The sequence below is a fragment of the Netta rufina genome (assembly GCF_964035555.1).
Source record: "Netta rufina genome assembly, chromosome: 18".
Lineage (NCBI taxonomy): Eukaryota > Metazoa > Chordata > Aves > Anseriformes > Anatidae > Netta > Netta rufina.
In genome coordinates, this window is record NC_140142.1 from 2,033,973 (window position 1) to 2,056,053 (window position 22,081).

The 22,081-nt window shown below is 49.8% G+C and overlaps 1 pseudogene across 1 annotated transcript; it reads left to right on the top strand.

Annotated features, from left to right (window-relative positions):
- The first annotated feature begins 8,954 nt into the window (after nt 1–8,954).
- On the top strand, nt 8,955–21,766 carry LOC311216129 (olfactory receptor 14A16-like; annotated as a pseudogene). The gene is made up of 3 exons: nt 8,955–9,092; nt 20,140–20,895; nt 21,542–21,766. The product of its transcript is annotated as an olfactory receptor 14A16-like (transcript).
- Nucleotides 21,767–22,081: the final 315 nt, after the last annotated feature.

The following is a 22,081-nucleotide window of genomic DNA, read 5'->3' on the forward strand; positions in this document are numbered from 1 at the left end:
GGAGCAGCTCCTCTGCACAGTGCAGCAGGGCTGGGGGCTCTGACCGCAGCTGGCACACAGACAGGAGAGAAGGAGAGAGGGCTTGGAGGCACTGAGGAACGCAACAACGGAAGGCAGCATGTGGCAGGACACATCTGCAGGCTCCTGACACCGTGAGGCTCTGGCAGCAGGGCACTGCAGGTGGGGTTGCCAGAGGGGTCTTCTACAGCTGGCACATCCAATGGCTGATAGCATCTGTCAGGATGGGTCTCACTCTTCTTGTAATTTGGACTAGGAGAAACTTTAGAGAATGGCGTTTATGAATGGGCATTTCAGGAGGAAGGCTGAGGCATAGTTAGTCTGAAAAGGAAGGCTTTTTTGGATTCAGTGCCCTAAGATTCTTGCAGTGGAGGGGAATCTGAGTGAATGTGAGCACACAGCTTGTGGTATGGGGTCTGTTAGCATGGACAGGGAAGAGATATGGGGACAGAGAACCAGTTCCCAGCAAGGACAGGGGCAGGCAGTGAGAGGCAGCTCCTGCCAGAAATGCTGTGTGAGGGAGGGCTCAGGCACTTCCCTGGGACAATCGCTGCTCTTCTCTCCCACCAGCACAGGGCAGCTGAGACCAGAACGGATGGACAGACTGGCTGTGCTCTCTGAAGTACACTCTGCACTAGAGGAATAGTATCTGTTACTCTGAGGATCCACGAGGTTTTGCTTGTAGTACAGCGGGAATGACAGTATAGGAAAAAGAAATTGCCACAGCCCTTCTCTGCCATTCGGTGATTTGGGAGTAAAAATTTCTTCATATGAAGAGTTAAATTGATCTGAGAATACCCCATGTTCCTCTTTACTTTTTTTTTTTTTTTTTTTTATAGATAAGGACTGTTAACTACACTGCCCGCAGCAGAGTCCCCTGTTCCCACGGACTACCTTAGGCAGCATCAGTCAGGGCTCATGAAATGGACATGCCTAATGTCTGCTTAAAAGGCCAATATTGAATCAGATATCAACAGATAATTGTGTTGTATTTTCTTACTGCCTTTTCCCTCCTTGGGAGAACCCCATGGCCACAACCAGCAAATGCCCAACATCAGCTCAGTGGGCGAGTTCCTCCTGCTGGCATTCACAGACACGCGCGAGCTGCAGCTCCTGCACTTCGCGCTCTTCCTGGGCATCTACCTGGCTGCCCTCCTGGGCAACGGCCTCATCCTCAGTGCCGTAGCCTGCCACCACCGCCTCCACACCCCCATGTACTTCTTCCTCCTCAACCTCGCCCTCCTCGACATGGGCTGCATCTCCACCACTCTGCCCAAAGCCATGGCCAATGCCCTCTGGGACACCAGGGCTATCTCCTACCGAGGGTGTGCTGCCCAACTCTTTCTCTTTGCTTTCTTCCTTGAAGCAGAACGTTCCCTTCTCACCGTCATGGCCTACGACCGCTACATTGCCATCTGCAAGGCCCTGCACAAAGGGAGCCTCCTGGGCAGCAGAGCTTGTGCCCAGATGGCAGAAGCTGCCTGGGGCAGTGGCTTTCTCAATGCTGCCCTGCACACGGCCACTACATTTACCCTGCCCCTCTGCCAAGGCAATGCTTTGGACCAGTTCTTCTGTGAAATCTCACAGATCCTCAAGCTCTCCTGCTCAGATGCCTATCTCAGGGAACTTAGGCCATTTGTGTTTTTGTGTTTAGTTTTTCTTCAGCCTTTCATTGTTTTCTTTTCATTGTGCTGTCCTATGTTCAGATCTTCAGGGCAGTGCTGAGGATGCCCTCTGAGCAGGGCCGGCACAAAGCATTTTCCACGTGCCTCCCTCACCTGGCCGTTGTTTTTCTGACTATCAGCACTTCCATATTTGCCTACCTGAAGCCTCCTTCCATCTCTTCCCCATACCTGGACATGGTGGTGGCATTTTTATACTCGGTGGTGCCTCCAGTATTGAATCCTCTCATCTACAGTATGAGGAACCAGGAGCTCAAGGAAGCCCTGTGGAGATTGATGATTTAATGTGTTTCAGGAGAATAAGTGCTCAGTCTGCTCCTGCAGATGAGTCTTAATGTCACTTATTATAGGAACAGCCTATATCCTGTTTCTTTTTGTTTGTGAGTGCGCATTTTATTAATCAATTTCCTTAGTTTTAGTTCAGTTAATGTTACCCACTAAAATGATTTTGGTCATCCCAATTCCATTTAAGTATGTATTTTTCAAGTCTAGCTCAGCAACTGTACACAAAGAGCCCGTCTGTCTGTGTACTTCAGGAAGGAGCTTGCACTGCCTGGTCTGTGTGCAGGGGTGCAGAGGAAAAGAGTCTCATCCCAGCAGCACGGCCAGGGAGCACCAGCGCTTGGGGCATGCAGAGCTGCTCTCTTGCCACTGCCGCCCTGTCCTGCTGAGCCCTGATGGTGGGGACAGGCCCGGATGATAATGGAGCTTGGTGCCAGTGCTGCTGTGGGGCTGAGCTGTGACTGCAGGCAGGGACAGGCAGTGGGCACGGCAGTGGCACAGCTGGCCTCCACTGCAGCACTTCCCTCCTAAGGGGGGATCTCCTCCGAGGTGGACTGAGCAGAGCTCAAGTGCTCAATCTGCTGTGAGAAGGTAGAGGAGAGATCAGCATCCCCATGGCACACATAAGCCCCAGCAAAGGAGCCTGGCGAGTGTTTCCTTGCAGCCCTGGGGCAATGGCAGTGACCCCATGAGCTAGGTCTGCCTCCCAGCCTGCCCAGCATGGCTCTGCAGAGTGTCCCCATGCCCCAGGCACCACAGCCCCCTCGCTCTGCAGAGAAGCACAGCCAGGTGGGGTTTGGGCTGGGGTTGGGGTTGGGGAGGGCGAGTGTCTTCTAGGCCAGCTTCAGGCTTCTGGACTTGAGTGTGATCGTCACTGTGCACAAGGAGCTGAGAGACCGCCAAAAGGCATGGGACTGGAACATTGCCTGCAAGGTCCCTCCTGCCCTAGCACCACCTAGGACTGGCATGGAACTGGCTCCTGTGTGTCAGAGAGGCTGGGAGCCCAGCAGGTGTGCCATGGGCTTGGAGGATCACAACCAGATCACTTCTACCTGGGCAGGTCCTGGCCCAAAAAGGGGGTGTTTGGTAGGTGTGGCATTATAAGCTCAGTGGTGCATCAGAAACACTAAGTCCAGCAGGAAGCGACTGGCTCTTAAATGGCCTGTGAGGTGACTGCATTCAGAAGTAGCTGACAGGTCACCCTTGACTCCTGGCTGGGATCTGTGCCTTTAGGCTCACATCTGCCAGTGTCCATGGTAGGGCAGCAGAAGGCACTTGCTGTGCATGTCGTTTCTGAGATCGGCTCTTTCTAAGTACCTGGTAGGCCCCATAGTGGAAGAGGTCTTGGATAGGGGTTGTCATGTCAGAGGTGTCAGCATTTGCCTGAAGTCATACTTTAGGACTGCTTTCAGTTTTCTACACAGAGGGGGCCACTGCCTCCAAGACACCTGGGGCAAATTGAACCATGCATGAGGGTTTGGAAAAAGATAGCCTGGGTGCACAGAAGCCATTCAGTATCTAAAAGTTGGAGGCAGGAAACAAAATTTTGGGGTGGTAAAGGAGCTGCTGGGCATATTGTGCAGGGTTCACCTACAGCCTTTGTGTTCTTCACCATCCTGACTTAGGTGCCACGTCAATCTCAAGAAAGGAGTAGCCAAAACATATGAGACAGATACTCTGAGGTCATGAAACCCATCAGAAAGCTGCCCCTAAGAAAATGACTGATATGGGGAAGTCAGGAGAAGCCTGGCCAGGAGAGATGTGAGATTTGCGGGAGGGAAGAGGTCAGCAGAAATGAATGATTTCTGTGAGGTTAGAACGTTCAGGCAATGTAGATTCTGCTGTAACGCTGGCTTAAAACAATCATGTAAAGCCCTTCCCCTATTCTAACCAGTGACAGTAATCCCCAAGCCTAAATGCTACTCCACACCCTGACAGGAATCCAATGTTCTTATGCCTGACCTCAAAGTATCCCTTCAAGCCAAAACACAGCCTGTAGCCCCTTTCCCTTACCTTTACACTCTCGCTCACCCTGATCTGATCAGCTTGTGGGCCACAAGGAGGAGAAGGGTGGGAATGCTCGGAGGAGCTCAGCTCCGCCTCAGCATCTCCTGCCCCAGCAGCAGGAATGTGACTGTGGCAGGGACTGTGAGGTCACTTCTGTCTCTGCACTTGATAGGCCAGCAGCAGGAACGTGTCACGGAAAGGGACTGGGAGGTCACTTGTGTCTGGACATGGCAGGTCAGACTTGCCTTCTCCCTGGGAGCTGCACTTTTGGGCTGACATCTGGCAGTGGCCCTGCTAGGCCAGCAGAAGGCACCTGCTTGGCATGCTGACTGGGGGATCCCCTCTGCCTCCAGACCCAGGAGGAGCCAGACAGAAGGAAGGCCCCCAAGATGGGTTGTCCTGTCCCTTCTGCTTGAGTCCATGACCACACAGCAGCAGGCACAAGGCTTGGCTGTGTCTAGCCAAGAAGCTTCAAGGCCAGCAGCAGGCCCCTGGCTTGGAAGCTGCTGCTGAGGTGAGTTGTGTCTGGTTGGTTGACAGGTCGCAAGGAGCCTGCTGGGTTGGGATACCTATTTCAGGACTGGTTTCCACCCTGATGGAGCATTCTTTGGTAGTAGGAAAGAGCAGGAGAGAAAAAAGCTGCCACAAAGTGTTCCAGGAAGCCTGGCACTGGTCACAAGGAGTAAGAATGGCCGCACCTTGAGTACTGTGTTTAGTTTTGGGCCCCTCGCTACAAGAAGGACATCGAGGTGCTTGAGCGGGTGCAGAGAAGGGCGACGAAGCTGGTGAGGGGCCTGGAGAACAAGCCCTACGAGGAGCGGCTGAGGGAGCTGGGCTTGTTCAGCCTGGAGAAAAGGAGGCTCAGGGGTGACCTTATCGCTCTCTACAGGTACCTCAAAGGAGGCTGTAGAGAGGTGGGGGTTGGTCTGTTTTCCCACGTGCCCAGTGACAGGACGAGGGGGAATGGGCTTAAGTTGAGCCAGGGGAGTTTTAGGTTGGATCTTAGGAAGAACTTCTTTACCGAAAGGGTTGTTAGACATTGGAACAGGCTGCCCAGGGAAGTGGTGGAGTCACCATCCCTGGAAGTCTTTAAAAGACATTTAGATGTAGAGCTTAGGGATATGGTTTAGTGGGGACTGTTAGTGTTCGGTCAGAGGCTGGACTCGATGATCTTGAGGTCTCTTCCAACCTAGAAATTCTGTGATTCTGTGGGAAGAAGAGCTTGGCCAGCAGAAAATTATGATTTCATAGAAGTAAGACGGTTTATGTAATGTAGATGCTGCGGTACAACTGACTTAAAACAGTCACATAGAGCCCTTTCCTTACTTGAAACAGTCATTTTAATCGCTAAACGTAAGTACTACAGTACTCTGAAAGGAATCTTTTTTTATTTATATTTTTTCTCCTACTAACCCCAATGCCATCCCTTAGCACTAACATTAAAATGCTCTATTTAACCCTAGACTCCTTGGCAGACCTAAAAAACCCTAAACCGTAGGTCTTGTCTATGCCTTAACCACAGACCTGACACCACTAGCAGGACAACACACACTCCCACTAAAACTTTGCTTATTCTCCAAACCAGAAAGAGAAAAACAGGTACCTATGGAGCAAGAGAGAGGTCAGCTCTCCCTCAGGATCTGATGGCCCAGCAGGAGGAATGTGACTGTGGCAGGGACTGTGAGGTCACTGCTGTCTCTGCACTTGAGAGGGCAGCAGCAGGAATGTGTCACGGAAAGGGACTGTGAGTTCACTTGTGTCTGGAGGTGCCAGGTCACCCTTTACTTTTGAGAAGTCAAGGCACTTGCTTGGCTTGCTGACTGTGGGATCTCCTCTGCCTACACACCCAGGAGGACCCAGGCAGAAAGAAGGCCCCAAGATGGGTTGTCCTGTCCCTTCTGCTTGAGTCCATGACTGCACAGCAGCAGGCACAAGGCTTGGCTGTATCTCCACAAGAAGCTGCAAGGCCAGCAGCAGGCCCCTGGCTTGGAAGCTGCTGCTGACGTGACTTGTGTCTGGTTGGCTGAGAGGCCACAAGGAGCCTGCTGGGTTGGGATGCCTACTTCAGGAGGGGTTTCCACCCTCATGGAGCTTTCTTTGGCAGTAGGAAAGAGCAGGAGAGAAAAAACAGCCACAAAGTGAATCTTGAAGTGTAGCTCTGACCATGAGCTGGAAGAAATATCCAGGGGAACAACTGAACAACTGGTCTTGCTGGTAGAGACTGAGGAAAAGAAGGCATTATGTTCCTCAGGGTTTGTCATTAGGTTTTCCCACACACCCATTAAAGATGATCATTCTTCTAAATCCTCTTTTATAAAAGTATTTATATACACTTTTTTTTTTTTTTTTTTTTTTTTTTTTTGTCTTTGACAGTAGTAGATGGATTGAGCTCCAGCTGGGCTTTGGCCCTTCTAATTTTCACCTGCACAGCCCCATAACATTCAGGACACAGCCCCAGACTAACTGTCAGCATGCATGAGAAGGAAGCACAGAATTGGTGGAGCCTGGCAGCCTTCCATCCCCTACTCTCCTGTGATTCTATGCTGCACTTTTATTCAGCTTCTTACTCCTCTATTATCCAAACGTTCCATGCAGCTCCTGATGCTGCTATCTTGTCAGAGACAGCACAGACACAGGAAGGTTGAACTGTCTGCCTGCAGACATGAACACCTGACAGAATGGAGCATCTGTCCAGTGGAATCTTGAGAAACTGCAGTAGTTTGCCTAAAGGAACATCTTGAACAATAAGTGCCTAGTCCTGATCCAGAGGAAGAGGAACTACACATCAGGGCAGACTCTACTGAGTGAGCAGTGCCCAGGAGGAGGAGGGCCTGGGCACCACGAGGGATGCCTTATGAGCTGTGGTGCCTGCTCACCAGGAACCAGGGCAGCTTCCTACAGAGCTGCCTTATGAGGAGCAGGACCTCCAAGAAAATCTGAGTTATCATACTCAAGCTCAGATCCATTGTGGCACCACACAGAAGAGGGTCTGCAGCCCTCAGGAGGTACAGGTCTGGGAGTCCCTAGGACAGCCTGGTGTGGAAAGGATCAAGGGCTCTACGAGGGATCAAAGTCACAACCCAGGTCTTTGTGTCCATGGCTATGGCTGTTGTCTCTGCCACTGAGGCCTATGAGGAGACAGCTGATCGTTAAAGCACCAGGGCCTCATTGCCTCCTCACCCCCAACCATGAAGCAGGCAGGGGTCGTACCATTCTCCTGCACTTGGCAATGCACATCCCCAACTTCTACTGCCCCACAAAGAGCCCTGAGCAACCAGTCAAGGCAAAGGATCTCCCTTCATGTGTGCCATGCAATAAGACCTGGCCCTTGTGATTGGTGACACACATCCAGTTTGCCTACACCTCAGTGTCACCTTCACATTGCCTTTGTCTCCTTGTCCTCACTGCCTCCAGGGTTTGGCTCTAATGAGCTCCAAGGGAGGCTGTGTCAGTGCTGGCCCTCAGGGGGACACTGCAGGAAACTTGCCTCTGACTTGGCCTTCTGGAGAGATGTCTTCAATTGTCTCTGAGTGCCTGAGGTTCGTGGGCTCATCAGCAAAGCCCCCAGAGGGGTGATTGCAGTGCCTTGATCTAGGCCTCTGGTGCTGAGCTGGGCTGGGCTCCTGCAACAGATTAAACTCATTTGAAAAGGGATCCTGGTGCAGAGAGACAGCTGTGGCCAGGAGCAGCTCCTCTGCACAGCGCAGCAGGACTGGGGGGCTCTGACCGCAACTGGCACACAGAGAGGAGAGAAGGAGAGAGGGCTTGGAGGCACTTGGCAGTGGGAGGATGCTGAGAGCTGCCTGCAGGAGAAACCGGCACAGCCCTTGACAAGGTAAATGCCTGGCTGCAGGGCCATGCAGCTGCAGGTCCTGGAAGGGTCTCGTGCTGGGTCTTGTTTCTGGGAGGGCAGTGGGCAATGCAGTAGGCTTTGAGAGTCCTGCTGGGTTGCAGTGCGAGGTGAGGAAGTCTGGCAGAAGCCCCTTGCAGTGCCCTAAGGCAGGTGCCCCTGGTCAGCCCAGAACACCGTGCCCTGGCTGGCCATGCCGGGCTCTCTGTCAGCTGCCCCGTAGCTCCTGCAGCCATGGAGGTGCCCCTTGGCAGGGCCCTGTTGGTGGCAGGGTGCTGCAGGGCAGCGCTGAGCACAGCCGCGTGGGATGGGGTCTGTGAGCACGGGCAGGGGGAAAGAAGAGGTGGGCGCAGAGCAGCAGCTCCCGGCAGGGACAGCTGCAGGCAGCAGAGAGAGGGGCAGGCAGCCAGAAGGAGTTGTTGCCAGAAACGCCGTGGCAGGGGGGATTCGGGCACCTTGCGGCCGTGCCCTGCAGTGCAGACGCCTTCCCCTGGAGCAGCCCCTCCCTGGCCTCCTCTCCCCCTGCAGCCCATGGGCTGTGGGGCAGGCAGAGGTAGAAAAGAACGTAGAGCTCAGACAGGGATGCTCCGAAGCTCTGTCTGTGTGAGAACTTCACCTCAGGTGAGGTTTCTGTCCAGCTGCACTTGGACTGGGGCTTCTCTGCTCTCAGTTGTCTCCAGTTGCTTCTCAGGGAAACTCATGAGCTGGATGGTCCTGCGGCTCAAAGACAGCAAACACAGGGTAGATTAGAACACGACTTGTGGGCAGTGGCCTGTGTAACTCTGCATTCAGATGAGTTGTTTGAAATAACACTGAAAAGATCATTAATCTGACCAGAGAACTGAACTTGAGCTTCCCCCATGTTCCTGATTCCTTCCTGCTGTATAGCAGAGAGGACTCCTCTGCAGCCTACAGCAGCCCCTGCTCCCAGTGCCACTCTCAGCCAGCACCAGCTGCAGCTCAAGCAGGAGAGATGCCAAATGATTTTCGTGCAAAGAGAGATGCTCAGGTTACGGGGTGCTTTAAGAGACACAATAGGTTTTCCTCAGAGAACTCTGTTTTAACATTCTTCTGCATTTTACTCTTTACCTGGTAAGCATGTGTATGGACAGCAAATGCCCAACGTCAGCTCTGTGAGTGAGTTCCTCCTGCTGGCATTCGCAGACACGCGCGAGGTGCAGCTCCTGCACTTCGCGCTCTTCCTGGGCATCTACCTGGCTGCCCTCCTGGGCAACGGCCTCATCCTCAGCGCCGTAGCCTGCGACCACCGCCTCCACACCCCCATGTACTTCTTCCTCCTCAACCTCGCCCTCCTTGACCTGGGCTGCATCTCCACCACTCTGCCCAAAGCCATGGCCAATGCCCTCTGGGACAACAGGGCCATCTCCTATCAAGGCTGTGCTGCACAGGTCTTTTTCTTTCTCTTCTGCATATCAGCAGAGTATTATAACCTTACTATCATGGCCTACGACCGCTACGTTGCCATCTGCAAGCCCCTGCACTACGGGAGCCTCGTGGGCAGCAGAGCTTGTGCCCAGATGGCAGCAGCTGCCTGGGGCAGTGGCTTTCTCAATGCTGTCCTGCACACGGCCACTACATTTTCCCTGCCCCTCTGTCAAGGCAATGAGCTTAATCAGTTCTTCTGTGAACTTCCTCAAATCCTCCAGCTGTCCTGTTCAAAGTTGTTCCTCAGGGAGTTTGGGCTTATTTTACTTAGTGTCTGTCTAGCATTCGGTTGTTTTGTTTTCATTGTGCTATCCTATGTGCAGATTTTTAGGGTGGTGCTGAGGATGCCCTCTTCTCAGGGCCAGCACAAAGCCTTTTCCACGTGTCTCCCTCACCTGGCTGTGGTCTCTCTGTTTATCAGCACTGCCATGTTTGCCTACCTGAAGCCCCCCTCCATCTCCTCCCAGTCCCTGGACCTCGTGGTTGCAGTTCTATACTCTGTGGTTCCTGCAGCCCTGAACCCCCTCATCTATAGCATGAGGAACCAGGAGCTCAAGAATGCCTTGCAGAAAGTCTTTGGATACATAGTTCTTCATCTTAATAATGGACTAAAGTCCTAACCGGACTCAAAGTTTTTCTGACGATATGTTAGAACAGTCTTTTCTTATTATTTTCTTTTATACCATTTTCTGAAACTTGTTTTTATCATATATTAATGATATTCTAAGTTTCCTATCTGTTAATTATTTCTTTTTATTTTTGTCCAAAAGCTTTGCCATGTAACTATAGAACTTGTCTTTCTGTGTAGATAAAGAAAATAAAGAATCCAGGATAAATTAACTACTTTCAGCTGCTGTCTCTTCACAACTCTGGAGCTGGGGGAGCAGTGCCAGCACGCAGGAGGGGCTCAGGGCCAAGAGCCCAGCTGCCACATGCAGGAGCAGCCCCGGTGGCCTCGGGGCTGCCCCTCACTGCCCGCTGGGCTCTGCTTCTCTGCTGCCCTCGGGTCGGGGCTGCTGCTTCCCTGGCCATGGCCAGCAGCAGGATCAGAGTCCCAAAGTGACCAGTGAAAGACCGAGGTTTGGTCTGAGAGCTCCCTTCCTCGTTCCACATTGCCCAGCAAACAGTAACTGGCCTTTGACTGTCCTGGGACTGTCCCACTGGTGCTGGGTCTGATGGCAAATGGCATCCTGGAGAGGAATCTGGAGCTGCTCTGTGGCTGGGCCAGGCCTCTTGTGCTGGCCTGGGGAGCGGGGCTGGCCCTGTGGGGCACAGGCACTGTGTGCTGGGGATCTCCCAGGCATGAGACAAGAGGTCGTAAAGCTTCATGGACCTCCATCTCCTGTGCAGTGACTGGTGGAAACCAAAGCAATCCAAGCCTTACGGAGTCCTGATGCTGTGCCAGTATTGCTCAGCAATGGACAAAACACTGGTGTGATGCCAATGCTGTACATGTATGACCAATGCTCAAAATGACCATTTCAGATGGATGACCATTTCTCAAGAGCCCCCGACTTGTCTTTGATGGGGTTTGTTGTGCTGGGCTGGGCTGCTGTTACAGGGACAGAGACTACTACTGGCAGTAGAGGTGCCCTGGCAAGTCCACCTGGCTCAATCTGTAGCCCCAAGGGTCTCCTGCAGGTCCTCTCTGACAGCGGCCAGTCCAGGGAAGTTCCTCAGACGCAGCCGAGTATCTAGAGGTGGAACTGGTTGCTTATGATCAGACAGCAAAGCTTTGCCCAAAATCCTGTGCATTCCTTCAGTATTTAAGAAATAGAGCACCTAATTGTCATCACTTGAAGGGATTTGGGTGAATCCTTTCCACAAAGTGTCCCACATTAAGTTGAATTTCTGTTGTCACAAAATGAGAATTTCCAGGATGTATATTCACTGCAGAAAAAGAAATACCGTTCTTCCCCTGCACTTGCACTACTCTGTTGATTCTGATGTGCATTTAAGGCCATAATCTTCCACTGGTCCTGATTAAACTGACAGTGTTGGAATTTCCCTTTCCAGCTCTCTGTCTGGACCTATGCACTTCCCATTGGTCTCCAGATTTGCCCACTGCAAACCTTTGATCATTCTGATCCCTCTAACCTACCCAGTTAGTCTCTGACCATCAGGGAGTTCAAATTTGACCATGTTTAACAAGTTTATCTAATCATGTCCTTAGGCAGCTCCTCAACTCTTTTTCTATTTAGCATTTCCAATCTAGCTGTATAAAATATTTTATCTTGAAATAAAATAAAATAAAATAAAATAAAATAAACAAAAAAAAAATCTAATTTCTTGTCCATCTAATTTCTACTTCTTCCTTTTGGAATGTGAAGTTGCCTAGAGGCAGCCTGGACTGGGCACACAGCTGAGGAATTTGTTCTATTTTTCAGCAAATTGTAACATGGTTTACAGTTGTTTGTTTCAAAAAAATAAAATAAAATAAAATAAAATAAAATAAAATAAAATAAAATAAAATAAAATAAAATAAAATAAAACAACAACAACAACAACAATAATAATAATAATAATAATAATAATAATAACAATAATAATAAAAATTTATGTGCCTCCATGCAGCCTAAGGTGGGAACTGGTGCAATGGACATTTATGTCCAACTGTTGATTTCAGTGGAGAATCTGTGTGTTGGGTCTGTCTGAGCTGGAGTCACCTTTTCCCTGCAGCAGCCCACACAGTGCTGTGCTCTGCACTCGTAGCTGGAACAGCACTGATATCACTCCAGTGTTGTGTCTATTGCTGCATAGTGCGGGCACAGCATCAGGACTCCTTCCAAGCCCCCAGGAGCCAGCAGGCTGGGGGTGGGCAAGTGATGGGGAGGGGACATTGCTGGGGCAGCTGACCTAAACCAACCAAAGGGATATTCCATAACACCTGATGTCACATTCAGCAATAAAAGCGGGGCTCTCGTGGGGGAGGGGGCTGTTCCTCCTGAACAACCACTACGCGTTTTGAGGCCCTGCTACCCAGGACGTGGCCAAACACCGCTCGCTGATGGGAAGTAGAGAATAATTTTTTCTCTCTCTGTGCTTCCGTGCAGACTGATTGTTTCTTTTGTCTCTGTTTTTTCCCCCCATTCCTTTTCCCTTTAATTAAACCTTTCTCATCTCTAACCTCTAGTTCTCTGTGTTGTATTTTCTCCCCCTTCCTCTTTGAGGAGAGGGGGAGTGAGAGAGCGGTTGTGGTGGAGCTCGGCTGCCCACCTGAGTAAAACCACCACACATGGCCAGCAGAAATTAATGATTTCATAGAGGTAAGAGCATTCATGCAATGCCAATGCTGCAGTAACACTGACTTAAAACAGTAATGTATGTCAGTTACCTTACTGGAAACAGTGATTTTAATCCCTAAACCTAAATGCTAATACAACACTCTGAAAGGAATCAATTTTCTCTCTTGATAACCATAATCCCTTCACTTACCACTAACATTAAAATGCTCTATTTAACCCTAAACTCCTTGGCAGATGTAAAACACCCGTAAACCACAGAGCTTGTCCATACCTCAACCACAGACGTGACAGAAAAAGCAGAACACCAAACAATCCCACTAAAACTTTACATAATCTCTAACCCAGAAAGTAAAAAGAGATACCAAGGGGGCTAGAGAAAGCTCAGCTCTGCCTCAGGATCTTCTGCCCCAGCATGAGGAATGTGACCATGGCAGTGACTGTGAGGTCACTTCTGTCTCTGCACTTGATAGGGCAGCAGCAGGAACGTGTCACAGGAAGGGACGGGGAGGTCACTTCTGTCTCGAGGTGGCAGGTGACAGTCCTGTGTCTTGACATAGACCTGGGATGTGGACTTTTGGGCTGACATCTGGCAGTGGCCCTGCTAGGCCAGCAGAAGGCACCTGCTTGGCATGCTGACTGGGGGATCCCCTCTGCCTCCAGAGCCAGGAGGACCCAGGCAGAAAGAAGGCCCCAACATGGGTTGTCCTGTCCCTTCTGCTTGAGACCATGAGTGGGCAGCAGGAGGCACAAGGCTTGGCTGTGTGTAGCCAAGAAGCTGCAAGGCCAGCAGCAGGCCCATGGCTTGGAAGATGCTGGTGAGTATCTATGATGTGACCTTAGCTTCGTTTTTCAAGGAACAGCTGGTGAGGGTTGATGAGACAGTGAAATGATGGAAATGCTGGGATGAGAGCAAGGTGGTGAACAGAGATGGGTGTCTGCAGACTTCCAGGAAATAGGATAAAGTGTGTGACAGCATATTAAAACGTGCAGAGGAGAAGGCAGAGAGTGCTGGCAAGAAAGGAAGAACCCAACAGCCCTATCACTTTGGCTAGAGCTTATGAGTAAACTAGATATAGTCATTGCAGTGCAGCCTCTTTGCTTCCTTGCAACCCTGTGCAGAGGCAGGGTGGTGTCATACCAGTGTTCTTCTCATGGCATCACACTGCCCACCACATTCCTCAGACCTCCAAGAAAAGTCCTGAGCCAGACAGGGGGGTGCAGGATCTCACCTCGCAGTGGCTGGGGTCAGGCTTTGGACCTTTTGCTTCACCAAAACCAAACAAGACTTTACTCAGCACAGTGCTTTGCCTGTCTGTAATCATGGCCTCCAATAATCTGCCCTAAGCAGTCCCTGGGGAGGCTTTGTTAGTAACAGCCCTCAGTGGGGCCCATTAATACTCCAAGTCACTTCAGCTTTTCCTTTTGAGTTTGCTTTTTCGCTCAGTTGCATCATTCTCCTCTCAGTACCCAACTTTCATTGACTCAGCACCAAAATACTCCATGCAACTCATTAAAACACAGAAACTCCTAAGGAGCCATATCTCTCCCACCGTTTTCTTCAAGTATTCAAGACTTGTTCAGCTAATTGGAGAGCTTTCATGTTGTAGTTAAGGGGGAAGATTTCAAGGAGCATCTAATAAAAATCTTTCTTCATTTTAAAGGCTGAATTTTGTTGTTTCAGTTTAGAGCATCATTCTCATGTTTGTATCGGTCTAGGGTTTCTCCTTTGAAGCCCTGCTTAGGTGGGAAGAACAGGGGTTTTCCTATTTCAAAACAAACAACAGGAAATCATGCTGCAATTTTCAAAAAAAACAAAGGTCATGTTCCTTATTTTGTTGCCTCCAGTGATGTTTACCTTCTTAAAAGGATGACTGTACATGATGTATTTTCCACTGATTAATAGGAAATTTCAAATAATTGTGTTAATATTAATCCATATCATACATATTCAATGATAAATTATGAGGTTCTTGCTCAGGAAACCATTAGACAGACTGCTGAGAGATGGGCGAGCTCGAACTCACTGAATCTCACAGCAGCAACTGGGTTGGTGAGAGAGGTCTGAATGGTCAAAGAGTAAGGGGAGAGCAAACCAGGAGAACCATGGGAAGTGCATGGGTCCAGACAGGCAGGTGGAAATGGGACGTTCAGCAGGGTCTGTGTAATCAAGATGTGTGTTGTCCCTGGAAGATGAGGGAGCACACCATGATAGACAAAGCGATGAGAATGCAAGTAAAGGAGATTATCTGTATTTCTTCTTCTGAGATGAGTATAGATCATGGAAATTATAATTTCTTCCTGATTGGAATTACATTTCACTTGAGACATTTTACAGAAGGAATTGAATCATTTGAGCTGATGAGCGGTTGCTTTATTAGTTAAGAACTAAAGAAATAACTGAGTACTCAGGCAGAACGTTGCTCTCTGACCAGGGAAAACCTCCTGTGGTCCTGTTGTGTTTGAGGCACTTCCCTGGACTGGCAGATGTCAGAAAAGACCTGCAGGAGGCCTGAGCCCTTTGGGAAAATCAGGTGGAGCCAGGTGGAGTTCCCAGGGCACCTCCACTGCCAGCAGTGGTCTTTGTCCCTGTAACTGCAGCCCAGTCCAGCACAGGAAACCCCTTCAAAAACAAACCTCTTCTTCAGTGGGTTCCTTGGATTGACCTAGATTTGAAATGGCCACTGGAAACCTGAGATACTCTCCCTTATTCCTACTAGACACTGGAACATCCGTTTACCTTCCTGGGTCATCTTTAGCAAACTCAGGCTGAAAAACTCAAGTATAGCATGCTTCAGATGGCTGAGGCAGAACCCATCAGCTTGCTCCACTTTGGAAATGGTCTTGGTCCAGCTAAGATTTTGAAAGCAAAACATGTGAAATGATCCATCAGGTCAATGTGCAGAGTAAGGGAAAGTCACACATAATGTGCTGGAGTAGTAGAAGGCAAAAAGCATTGCATTGTGCCTCAGAATCATAGAATCATAGAATCATAGAATATCCTGAGTTGGAAGGGACCCTTAAGGATCATCAAGTCCAACTCTTGACACCGCACAGGTCTACCCAAAAGTTCAGACCATGTGACTAAGTGCACAGTCCAATCTCTTCTTAAATTCAGACAGGCTTGGTGCAGTGACCACTTCCCTGGGGAGCCTGTTCCAGTGTGCAACCACCCTCTCTGTGAAGAACCCCCTCCTGATGTCCTGATGTCAAGCCTAAATAATCAAGGAGTCCATGTTCTGTTCATCAGTGTGATAAAGCAGAGTGAAGGACATTGAGTTATATCCTAACATGAAGAAGGATGTGCATCACTGGTGAAGGAACCGTCATTTGTGCCATCACCAACGTGAATTACAGAAGCACCACCACATCTAATGGTAACCTGTCCGCTCCAGCTTGCTACACAGGGCAGGGGAGAGGGAGCCGACAGCCAAGGGACATATTTGCGTGTAGAAGGTGGGGCCCAGCAGAGACAAGGAGTCAAGGCTGTGCGGTGGGGGAGACAAGGCACCATACTCCACACGGGGAAGACACCACATGGGGGAGACAGTGCTCCAACCTCTGTCAGCAAAGGGGGACAGCACTCTCAGCTGCACCTTCTGCATGACCGCAGTGCTTCCTGCTGGGGGCCATGTCCTACAGTCAGCCCTGGGCTGTATGCCACCCCTGTGCTCTGAAAGGCTCGAGAAGTGGAAGGTCTGACTCCAGAAGGCAGCTGTACCTGAACCAGGGGAATTTCTCTCATGTGCAGTAATTCTTTCTCCTCCCAGCTACAGTTCTGTGGCCCCAGTGTCATAGACACCTTCTGTGGTTTTGCTCCATTGCTGGAGCTCTCCTGCAGTGCCACAGTGATACTCGTGGTCTTTCCTTTCATAATCTACATTTGGGATCTTCCTTCCTTCTTTCCTTCCTTCCTTCCTTTGGATCATCTTCCTCTTCTCTTTCCTGCAGTTTTCATGTGCGTGCATCCTCTGTTGACAAGCCCAAGGCCTTATCCACCTGCTCTTCTGTCCTCAAGAGTGTTACTGTTTTCTATGACACCGTTGTCACTGTCTGTGTAAATCCCATAAAGGCTGTAGTCAGAGGTTTTAACCAAGCCCTTTCTCATACCTTCATCATCCCCCTGTCAGTCCTAGGGTTGCTTATAGGTAGTATGGGAAGGGTGAGAGATGTGCTGGTGGAGCTGCAGACGTCATCATAAGACTTATCTCAAAGACCTTGGAAAGGACAGATTGATCAAAGAGGTTCCTCGGGACGTGGAAAAGGCAGATGTCGAAAGCATCTTGTACTTCAAGGCTGAGCAGAAGGATGATTAAGCCTAATCATGAATTAGAATGCCAGCGTTAACCCTAGCCCTCACCCAAGAACTAAACAAAACTCTAACCCACAAGGCTTGCCCTTATCCTACACCTTGAGCAGGCATCTTGAGCAGAACACCAATCCCTCCCTCAAAGCCCTTCCATTGCATTAGCCCTAAAAGTTGACCTCTAATCCCTAAATGTTAAATTGACCACCTAACCCTCCACCACACACACAACACATCTCATCTTCAAACCCACTCCTATCCCTAACTTCAGCTGTTTGTCCCCTTGGGGCAGGGCAGGGATTGTGATGTCCTTGAGCAAAGAATCACTCTCCATCTTTTTTATAAGCCCCCTTTAAGTACTGAAAGGCTGTGATGAGGTCACCCTGGAGCCTTCTTTCCTCCAGGCTGAACAGCCACAGTGCTCTCAGCCTTTCTTCATAGGAGAGGTTCTCCAGCCACTTGATCATCTTCTTTGCCCCCCAGCCTCCATCTATGGGTTCAGGGAAATGAAAAACTTGGGAAGCCTCACTGGCAGGGAAGACTGAGGCAAAGATGTTGTTGAGGCCCTCAGGCTTCTCCATGTCTGTCATTACCGGTTTACCCTTCTCATCCCTCAGAGCGGGTACACTCTCCTTGGCCTTTCTTTTCTGAGCTATGCATCTATAGAATCTCTTCCTGTTATTCTTTGCATCCCTTGCTAAACTCAGGTCTATCCGCGCATTGCTTTCCTTATCCCATCTCTACACATCCAAAACTGAAGCATTCATAAGGGCCTGGAAAAAGAACTCGAGATCCATGGAAGCTATTCTGGAAACAAAACTAGTAGGTAGGATGCGCAATTTTGTAGAGAGGCAGAGCTGATGGGCATACTGGGCAGGATGCTCCTTTAGGCCCTTTTCCCTCCTGGCTACAATGCCACTTCTCTCTGAAGAACAGAGTAGCCCACAGAGGTGAGACATATACTGCCTATGTCATGGATGTCATCGGAAAGCTGATCCCAATAAGATATGGGGAGGTCAGGAGCAACCTGGACACGAGAGATGTGAGATTTTCAGGTGGCAAGAGGAGCATGGCCAGCAGAAATTAATGATTTCGTAGAGGTAAGAGGCATCATGAAATGCAGATTGTGCAGCAATACTGACTTGTAGAGTCATCTATGGCCCTTACACTATTTTAACCAGTAGTCTTAATCCTTAAATCTAAATGCTCCTCCAACACTCTGACAGGAATCCATTTCTCTAAAGCTTGAACACAAGGTATTTCTTGAAGCAAAACTCATCCCATACCCCCTTTCTATTACTTTTACTCTCTTACTCACCCTAAACCCTACCCTTAATAATAGTATTAAAATACTCTATTTAACCCTAGGCTTCTAGGCAGACCTAAAAATGACCTAAACTACAGAGCCTGCCCATACCCTAAACACAGAAGAACACCAAACCTTCCCAATAAACATTTGTTTACTCTCTAACCCAGAAAGATGCGCCTTATTCCCTTGGGAACTAGAAAGCAGTCAGCTATGCCTGAGGATCTCATGGCCCAGCAGAAGGAATGTGACTGTGGCAGGGACTGTGAGGTCACTTCTGTCTCTGCACTTGATAGGGCAGCAGCAGGAACGTGTCATGGAAAGGGACGGGGAGGTCACTTCTGTCTCGAGGTGGCAGGTCAGCCTTTACATAGACCTGGGAGCTGCACTTTTGGGCTGACATCTGGCAGTGGCCCTGCTAGGCCAGCAGAAGGCACCTGCTTGGCATGCTGACTGGGGGATCCCCTCTGCCTCCAGAGCCAGGACGACCCAGACTGAAAGGAGACCCCAAGATGTGTTGTCCTGTCCCTTCTGCTTGAGTCCATGAGTGGGCAGCAGGAGGCACAAGGCTTGGCTGTGTCTCCACAAGAAGCTGCAAGGCCAGCAGCAGGCCCCTGGCTTGGAAGCTGCTGCTGAGGTGACTTGCGTCTGCTTGGCTGAGAGGCCGCAAGGAGCCTGCTGGGTTGGGATGCCTACTTCAGGAGTGGTTTCCTCCCTGATGGAGCCTGCTTTGGTAGTAGGAAAGAGCAGAAGGAAAAAAAAAAAAAAAAAAGAAAAAGACACAAACCACCCTAAAAGGTGGGTTCTGGCCATGAGGAGGAAGAAATGACCAGGGGAACAACTGGTCTTGCTGCTACAGACTGAGGCAAAGAAGGCATTAAGTACTTCAGCCTTTACCTCATCTCTTGGCACCAGGTTTCCCCCCACATCCAATAATTTATTATGATTCTTAATCTTCTTTTATTTAAAGTATTTATATAAGCAGTGTTTATTGTCTTTGACAGGAATGGATTGATTAAGCTCCAGCTGGACTTTGGCCTTTCTAACTTTGTTCTGCACAACCCCATAATATTTAGGACACAACTCCCGAGAAACTGACAGCATGCATGAGAATGAAGAACAGAAAAAGTAGAATCTGGCAGCCTTCCACTCATTACCTTTCTGTGACTGTGTTGCAGTTCCATTCAACTGGTTACTCCTGTATTATCCAAATGTTGATTTAGTGGAGGACTTGTTAGTGTTAGGTCAGAGGTTGGACTCGATCATCTTGAGGTCTCTTCCAAACTAGACAATTCTGTGTGATTCTGTGTGTGATTCTGTGTCCCCTGTACCTCCCAATGCTGCTGTCTTGTCAGAGACAGCACAATCACATGAAGGCTGAACTGTCTTGTCTGCCTGCAGACATGAACAGCTGACAGAACGGAGCATCAGTGTGGTGGGAGCTTGAGAAACTACAGGATTTTGTCTAAAGAAACCTCTAGACATTTACAAGGAGAGGAGCCCAGTCCTGAACGAGAGGGAGAGTAACGCCACACATCAGAGCAGACTGGGACACTGCTGAGTACACAGGACAAGGAGGGCCTGGGCACCATGAGGGATTCCATACAAGCAGTGGTGCCTGCTCAGCAGGAACCAGGCCAACTTCACACAGAGCTGCCTTACGAGGAGCATGGCCACCAAAAAGATCTGAGTTATCAGACTCAGCTCAGATCCGGTATGACACCACAAGGACAAGTGTCTACAACTAACCAGTAAAGAGGTACAGGTCTGGGATTCTCTAGGCCATCCTGGTTAGGAGAGGAGCAAGGGCTATGACAAGGTTCCAAGTCCCAGCAGGACCCAGGTCTTTGTGCCCATGGCTATGGCTGTTGTCTCTGCCACTGACACAGATTAGGAGACAGCTGATCGTTAAAGCACCAGGGCCTCATTGCCTCCTCATCCCCTCCCATGAACCATGCAGGGGTCGTACCATTCTCCTGCACTTGGCCATGCACATCCCCATCTCCTGCGACCACCGCCTCCACACCCCCATGTACTTCTTCCTCCTCAACCTCGCCCTCCTTGACCTGGGTTGCATCTCCACCACTCTGCCCAAAGCCATGGCCAATGCCCTCTGGGACACCAGGGCCATCTCCTATCAAGGATGTGCTGCACAGGTCTTCTTTTTTGTCTTCTTGGCTGGAGCAGAGTTTTCCCTTCTCACCATCATGGCCTATGACCGCTACATTGCCATCTGCAAGCCCCTGCACTACGGGAGCCTCGTGGGCAGCAGAGCTTGTGCCCAGATGGCAGCAGCTGCCTGGGGCAGTGGTTTTCTCAATGCTGTCCTGCACACGGCCACTACATTTTCCCTGCCCCTCTGCCAAGGCAATGCTGTGGACCAGTTCTTCTGTGAAATCCCCCACATCCTCAAGCTCTCCTGCTCAGATGCCTATCTCAGGGAAATTGGCATCCTTGTGTTTAGTGTTTCTTTAGCATTTGTTTGTTTTGTTTTCATTGTGCTGTCCTATTTTCAGACCTTCAGGGCAGTGCTGAGGATGCCCTCTGAACAGGGCCGGCACAAAGCCTTTTCCACATGCCTCCCTCACCTGGCCATGGTCTTCCTCTTTCTCAGCACTTCCATGTTTGCCTACCTGAAGCCCGCTTCCATCTCTTCCCCATCTCTGGACTTGGTGGTGTCACTTTTGTAGTCAGTGGTACCTCCAGCAGTGAACCCCCTCACTTACAGCATGAGGAACCAGGAACTCAAGGTTGCAGTGAGGAAATTGTTTCTATATGTGCTTCTTAAGCATCAGTGTTGTTAACATTATTGTGATTTGTATCATACCATTTTTATACTTAGTATAATTATCATATAATAATAATAATAATAATCCTCTAAACACTACCATTCTATTTGAGAAACTGAGATGAGAGATTTTCATATCATTTTTTGTTTTTGTTATTTTCATAATTTTTGATATTGCTTTAATTTATTTAGTAATTTTTTTACTTTGACTACATCTTCCATTTAACCTACTGAACTAGGCTTCCTTTGTAGGTATAGACAATAAAGAAGACAGAATAAATTCAATGGTCTCAGTATCCCTCTCTTCCCATCCCCTCTGGAGCTGGGGGAGCAGCCCCAGCATGCAGGAGGGGCTCAGGGCCAAGAGCCCAGCTGCCACATGCAGGAGCAGCCCTGGTGGCCCTCGGGGCTGCCCCTCACTGCCCGCTGGGCTCTGCCTGTGTGCTGCCTTCGGGTCGGGTCTGCTGCTTCCCTGGAGCCATGGCCATGGCCAGCAGCAGGACATGGCCTTTTCACTGCTGCTCCCTTTGGCTTCCACATTGTTCTCTTGTGCTCTTGTATCTGTTAGTCTTGAGCTCTCATATGCCTCGATGACAGTCCTGTTTTCTCTGCAGGGCATCCTGATCCCTGCAGACAGCAGGAGGTACTGCACAGCCCTGGGTCACAGCCACCTTCCTGCTAGCACCACAGTAACAAAAGGGGCTGCTGAAGGCAAACCCAGGAGCCTGGACACCAAGGGGCTGTTCTCTGCTCTTCTCTATTCTGGGGGTTCTTCATGGAGTGAAAGACACAGGCTGAAAGTCCCAGGGTGGCCCCTGAGGAAACAAGGGCAGCACTAAGAGCTTCCATTATGACAGAACTTGCCTAAGGAGATGACAACTGATCTTAGGCTTATCTGCATGGGACTGCACCCCCTGCAGCGGGGCAGATGGCAGATTGCAGCCTGTAAAGGAATCTGGAGCTTCCAGGAGATGTCAGGTAATCTGCAGGGACAAGGTCCTCAGATGAAGTGATTAGAACCTCATAAAATGAGTGACCATCCAAAAAAAGGTCTGTTAAAGGAAAAGGGGAATCTGAGGAGTCCATGGGCTAAAGGAGGGCTCTGCAATGCCACAAGAGGTGGTGAAGAGCCAGCAGACAAAGGCCCATAAGAC